This window comes from Sinocyclocheilus rhinocerous, unplaced genomic scaffold (genome assembly GCF_001515625.1).
Source record: "Sinocyclocheilus rhinocerous isolate Xijiao unplaced genomic scaffold, SAMN03320098_v1.1 scaffold1965, whole genome shotgun sequence".
NCBI classification, from domain to species: Eukaryota; Metazoa; Chordata; class Actinopteri; order Cypriniformes; family Cyprinidae; genus Sinocyclocheilus; species Sinocyclocheilus rhinocerous.
Genome location: NW_015625577.1, coordinates 1,895,628 through 1,902,280, shown reverse-complemented (window position 1 = coordinate 1,902,280; position 6,653 = coordinate 1,895,628). Strand labels below are relative to the sequence as shown.

General features: G+C 35.2%; 1 protein-coding gene across 1 annotated transcript in view; it reads left to right on the top strand.

Annotated features, from left to right (window-relative positions):
* Positions 1 to 921: 921 nt before the first annotated feature.
* The window catches only part of LOC107752731 (tripartite motif-containing protein 3-like), a 26,939-nt gene continuing 21,207 nt past the window's right edge, over positions 922 to 6,653 (top strand). Inside the window, exon 1 of the mRNA XM_016568760.1 lies at positions 922 to 1,086. The gene's annotated coding sequence lies outside the window, so the exon portion shown is untranslated. The remainder of the gene's footprint in view (positions 1,087 to 6,653) is intronic.

Below are 6,653 nucleotides of genomic sequence, written 5' to 3'. Positions count from 1 at the left end.
GCCGCCGCCATGTCGTGAAGGCGCTGTGTTTCGTTGTGAAAGCGAAATTACTTTGTTTGGCCTTCCAAAAGAGGACATGACTAGAAATCAGTGGTTAAGTTGTATTTACAACACTGTTCCAGAACAGTTTAACCCAAATATTCAGATGTGTCCAGCGCATTTTATGGAGGACTGTTTCCTGATCCTGGTAGAGTAGACTACAATGCTGGCTGTTCTGACTCACAGACTGTAAGTAAGTTTTTTATATTTAAAGAATTTTGCCACTGAAGATTCAAATGTGAGTTTAACAAAATAATGTTCTTTTTAGCAACGTCATATGACCCCTTTAAGACGTCTTTCCAGGGTGTGTCCTACGATGTCTCCTCCCCTTTGGAATGAATTAGTGTTGTAATATGATTGCAATTCTCTTGTAATTTTTTCTTTTTTTTTTTTACGAAATTGTTGGGTGATTGGTAACTTGATAACACACAAAACACTTGTTTACACATAGAGGCATTTACCGTTGCATCCTTCATTTTTTTTTTTTAATATTTAATCTGTATCTATCTGTATTTATGTTCTACTGTTAGTGTTATCTGTATGCACCAAGGGTCTGAGAGTAACGCAATTTCGATTCTCTGTATGTATGTGCTGTACATGTGGAAGAATTGACAATAAAGCAGACTTGACTTGACTTGACTTGACTTCAGAAAGTGTCCTGAACAAATCACTTAACGAATCTTTCTTTTAGATTCAAAAGATTCAAGTCACTGGAATCAACCAAAAGCCCCACAACCAGTGAATCACCCCTTTTCAGATATACATTTTAAATAATTACATATTACAAAATACGAACTCTTATTGGCTATCGTAGCTCCTCCTATACCGGTGCTGACCAATGAACGAACATCTCTTGCATTCGCCCACGCCCACAATCTCAGTTCACTGTCCCCTCCTTACCGACTCTCCCATTCGGAGAAAAGCACTGCAGTTTTTCATTTAAAAAAAAAAACGTAAAACCCGGATTATTTATCGGATATTGACAATGAAAAACGCTTTCTCCCGTTATTGATGCTGACTCCTCTCCAAACCCGGCCCAAATTTCACGTGAGTGCACTAGTTTCTTACCGTCGCCTCTTCGCAAATTAGACTAATTTTGTCATTGCGGTGAATGCGCTGATACATATGTTGAATAATTCATTGACATTTGTACAGGAGACACGCATCTCTGTGGCTTGGCGGCTGAAATCTGCCTCTGTTCTTTGTAAACGTTACCCACGGTTTTTACAGTGTTTCAGTGTCCACCATCTCCGAGGATGTGAGGAAGTCTTAAAATATCTGCAGGATGTAGATTCCCCTTTATGTCAGGGGCTGTGCTTTAGGTCAATGAGTTTTACACAGTATCTGTGACTGTCTTCATGCTCCATTGTTTCACTGTGAAGGTAGAATGAATGTCATGCCATCACATAATATTTGCACTTTTTATAGCTGTTAGTGTTCTTAGGCTGTAACCACTCCTGTATAGATCTTTTGTCTCTAGAAGTACATATAAAGTTCATGCAAGGCCTGCTGATAAATCATCTGAATTAGGTGCATTATATGACTTGTATGATGCATATTTTAAATGACACTGCATGTCGTTAGATATTGACTTTTTTTTTGGATACTGATTATTTTAGTGTCCCATAATCATTTTAAACTGATTCTTGTATTTTTAATTATGGTCTATTTTTGACACAATGGAAACAAATAGTCATTTTACTGCAACAAAACACTTTATGCATTTTGATTGTTTAAAAAATAAGAATATTGACACTCAATTATGACATGATTTTTCCATGTAGTGTTAAACCTGATATTAACAAACAGTTATAAATATATATACTGTAATCTATCTATCTGGAAGTCAAAATGATCAACCTCTTTCAAGTATTTAGTACAGTATTATTATTACTGTAGGATTTAGTGCATTTAGTTTACTACAGATGCTACTGAGAAATGGCTTTTCTCCTTTTTTTTTTTTCCAGGCAATTTCCTCCACCATGCACCATTGCTCATGCATGACATGAATTTCACTAGAGAAGTGGGGAAAATTTAGGGCCTTATGCATAAGTTGTTTTACTATTCTTGCAGTTTGTCAAAGTGAGTAAAAGACATGTTAAATATTTCATTTGGTGTAAAAGCAGCGCAAGACTAATTGGGGTTGTTTTAAAAATGACAGGTTTGTTGGTAACAAAGGCGGTATAATTATGCTGAACGGGTTGCCATGTTGTGTTGATGCATGCAGAGATTCAATATATATTGTTGATTTGTAGTCCAGATACTGAAAGACTGCTTACACGATCATCAGACAAGTGTGGCATTGGATGGATTTGCCACAGTAATGATACAATAAGTCAATTCAGTTTCCAAGGAGCTACTAGTTTTACGATAACATGAAGAGACTTCATAACCCCTTTTCCATTAAGCTTGTTCTGTGTCCTCTTTTGCTACCAGAAACACCTATGTAAAGTGGGAATCTGCTAAAATAAAGTAGAGACAGTAGTCTTGAGAAAGTTTCACCAGCCCCGTCTGCTCAATATAGCAGCTGTTGCCCGCTTTGGCACAGTAAATGCTCAGCTGTCTGTCTTCATCTGTTTGAGAAGAAGGATGAAAGTGTAGTTTATGTCAGCAGTTCCACATTTTTCCCCAGCTACAGATTATGCAATATCTAACTGCATTATCACTGACATGTAGAAATGTTTTGCTGCAGTGGTGTGAGATTCTGCTTTAGCTCTGAGTAGGATGTTAATGCATATTCAGTGACCTTTTGTTGTTTGCTTTCTAAATGCTGCTGAATTCAAGCCTAGCAGGTTGGATAGTGAGATGCTACACTGTAAGAAGACTTAGACCCCATATGTGATAAAGATAACGTTATTGGTGTTGAACGTGATGATTGCAACAAAATGAAATCATTTGATTGTTGTTGATGGGGCATTTTATCCAACAAGAAGAATAGCTGTGGAGAAGTCAATATTCTGCTTGTCATGTCATGTTTAGTGTCTGTACAGGGATTGGCGAAGGTTGGACAGATGCTGACAGGTTGATGTTAAGCAAAGCAAACAGACAGATAGCAGCCCGTTCCAGGTGAATCGATGTGCGGGAATCACATCTTCGTGTGAGTGACAGTTTACTCTGCAGTCCTGCCATCGTGTTGACAGGGGGCTGGGCGGCGCCCAGTGGTCTGGAATATTTTGACCTTGCAGAAATGTGTATTTCTGCATGTGTGTGCAGAATTTAACTTGTTACACACAAGTGCACTCATGCATCACAATGAATCCAATCATGCTGACTATAGATTTGTCTAGGTAGTGTGTGATTGATTTTATTGGATGTGTTGGATCTCTCTCTTTCTTAACCTGTGCACTCAAAGTAATGAGACATTAAAATATTTTTTGGGAGTCATTATAAAGTAGTTTTCAGATTGACTGGTATTGCTTTTACAACTAAATGATTTTTCATTAATGTTTAATTTCTGTTTTTGACAGCATAAGGAATGAATAATCATTGGACTACAAACATAAAAACCAACCACACACAATACAACATGCAATATATTATAATATGTATAATATAAATAAAAGCATGCCTTTTATATTTATGCTCATTTAATATACAATTTAAATGGTTGCAAATGTTATTGGATGTGTTGGATCTCTCTCTTTCTTAACCTGTGCACTCAAAGTAATGAGACATTAAAATATTTTTTTGGAGTCATTATAAAGTAGTTTTCAGATTGACTGGTATTGCTTTTACAACTAAATGATTTTTCATTAATGTTTAATTTCTGTTTTTGACAGCATAAGAAATGAATAATCATTGGACTACAAACATAAAAACCAACCACACACAATACAACATGCAATATATTATAATATATATAATATAAATAAAAGCATGCCTTTTATATTTATGCTCATTTAATATACAATTTAAATGGTTGCAAATTAAATTTTTTTAAACTACTGTTAAGGTTAAGGTTGCTAGTTTCTATCTTGGCATAAATGTAAATATACATAATTTAGGCAAATAATACAGTGTTATTTTACCCACAAAGACTGTTGTTGTTGTTTTAAAAGAAGAAATAACCAATTCCTATTTGAAAAGTGTAAATATCAGGAAACATAAAAATAAAACAATTACAGTTGTCATATTGAATAAATTATTAATTATTATAAATGCCCAATTTAGTTGAAAAGTGTAAATATCAGTAGTAATTTATTAATTCAAATGATATCCTATTTAATGCATCATGCAATATCCTATTTGATGTAATAAATAAATAAACAAATAAATAAATTTACACCATTCGAAATTCAGACCATGTTTTTAACTACAGTTTATTTTTATGAATTATATAAAAATAATTATATTTATATTTATAAATAAATTCAAACAAACAAACATGACATGTTTTCCTCCATCTGCTTTCATGCCCAGAACTGTTTCGTTATGCTACTGTAGGTTAGTGCAGATGTCCAGATGACCACACCACACTGCTGGTGGACAGTAACACAAGTTTATATAGTGTGACTAATGACTGCTTTGGAAAATGTGTCATACGGAACTTGTACTGCAGCAAATTTCCCCTGCATCTTATATCATTTACCAAAAGACAAATGGCTTCATTTTTATCCTTCTGCTTGTTACAGTGTACTGATGAGTCGATATGGTGTTGAATAATCGTTGGGTAAATGATATGGAGTAACTGATAGGAATTAATGGACAGATTCATCCATCTGGTTTTAAGGATGCAGGGAGCAGCAGACAAGGCTTTCATTAGGCTGAACGGGAGCCAAGCATCTCCCAATGGACTTGGCATCTGGGCCGCCGCAGCAGGACAGCCAAGTCTTCATGCCTCATAACAGCGCTGTTGGGTTATTCAGGATCAGATGTGATATGAAATTCATGAACTGTCTCATTTGTGATGATATCCAGTCTTGGTTGGGTGTGGATGAAGATCAGGGTTGACGTATATCAACCTCTTCTCTCCCAACAATGGCCAGTGACTGTTAGTTCATCTGATGTGTCATCATTGTCAGAATAAGCCACTCAGCATTTCAGCCACTCAGTTTATTGTGACACTGATTGCATTAACACTCACACTTCAAATAATGCTCTTTTATTTGTATCATCTACTTTCACACCAGTTTCCCTAGTAGTTTTTCTTGATTAATGTGAAAAGTAAATGCTCTACTCTTTACTGCTAGAAGAATATTTTTTATGCAAGGCATTAGTTTAATTTTAGTCATATTTACACTCTTGTCATGGAAAAAGAATCATTGTGAAGAATTTGAATCTTCACACATCCTTGACAGATCATAACATCATACTGACTGTCTTTCAAGCTCCAAAAATGACAAAAAAAAAGTCCATTTGAACTGAATCACTGAATCAGTGATTTGAACTTGAACTGGACTAGTCAGATTTGTGAACAAGTCTTTCATTTTAGTTGGTTCTATTCATTGAGCATTCAACAAATGTAACTAAATGATTCATTGATGAATCAGACTGGGCTGCATTTCTCAAAAGCATTATAAGCCTGAGTAGATCACAAAGATCATTGGTGGCAATGGTTAAAATGATCCACTTAGCAGAGATGTAAAGTATTGGAGTAAATGTAATTAGTTACTGTACTTGAGTTGAGTATCTTTTCAGGTACTTTGTAGTTGTACTGAGTATCAAAGATATTAGAAACTTTTACTCTTTACTTCACTACATTTTTTAATGAGTATCTGTATTCTTTACTCCACTACATTTGAAATGAGTGTTGCAGTTACACATTACATTTTGCATGGACGTAGCTTTTTCTGCAGCAGTTTATTTCTGCTGCAAAAGACGTGATACTGCCTATTACAGGTCACTGAAAGTACTGCATCTTGTGCGTTTTGCCCTTATACACCCAAACTTGTCAACAAGGCTACTTTATGTGAGTGCGAGTTCCTTAGCAAGTATTTGTGAATCACAGGTGTTTTATATATGAGATGAGGACATGACTGCAGCCGGCAATGAGGCCCAAACCAGCACAGCTAGTGTAAGAAGGCTCCGGCTTTTTAATTTTACTTAACATTATTTTGTTTATCCATTATACTGAAGAGACCTCTTTGAAAGATATTGTTTGTTTGTTTGTTTTGTTTTGTAATTTTGAGAGGTTCAGTTTTATTTTGGTTTTAGAAAATAAACGTGATTGCTCTCCTCCTCTTTACTGCTAGAAGAATATTTTTTATGCAAGGCATTAGTTTAATTTTAGTCATATTTACACTCTTGTCATGGAAAAAGAATCATTGTGAAGAATTTGAATCTTCACACATCCTTGACAGATCATAACATCATACTGACTGTCTTTCAAGCTCCAAAAATGACAAAAAAAAAAGTCCATTTGAACTGAATCACTGAATCAGTGATTTGAACTTGAACTGGACTAGTCAGATTTGTGAACAAGTCTTTCATTTTAGTTGGTTCTATTCATTGAGCATTCAACAAATGTAACTAAATGATTCATTGATGAATCAGACTGGGCTGCATTTCTCAAAAGCATTATAAGCCTGAGTAGATCACAAAGATCATTGGTGGCAATGGTTAAAATGATCCACTTAGCAGAGATGTAAAGTATTGGAGTAAATGTAATTAGTTAC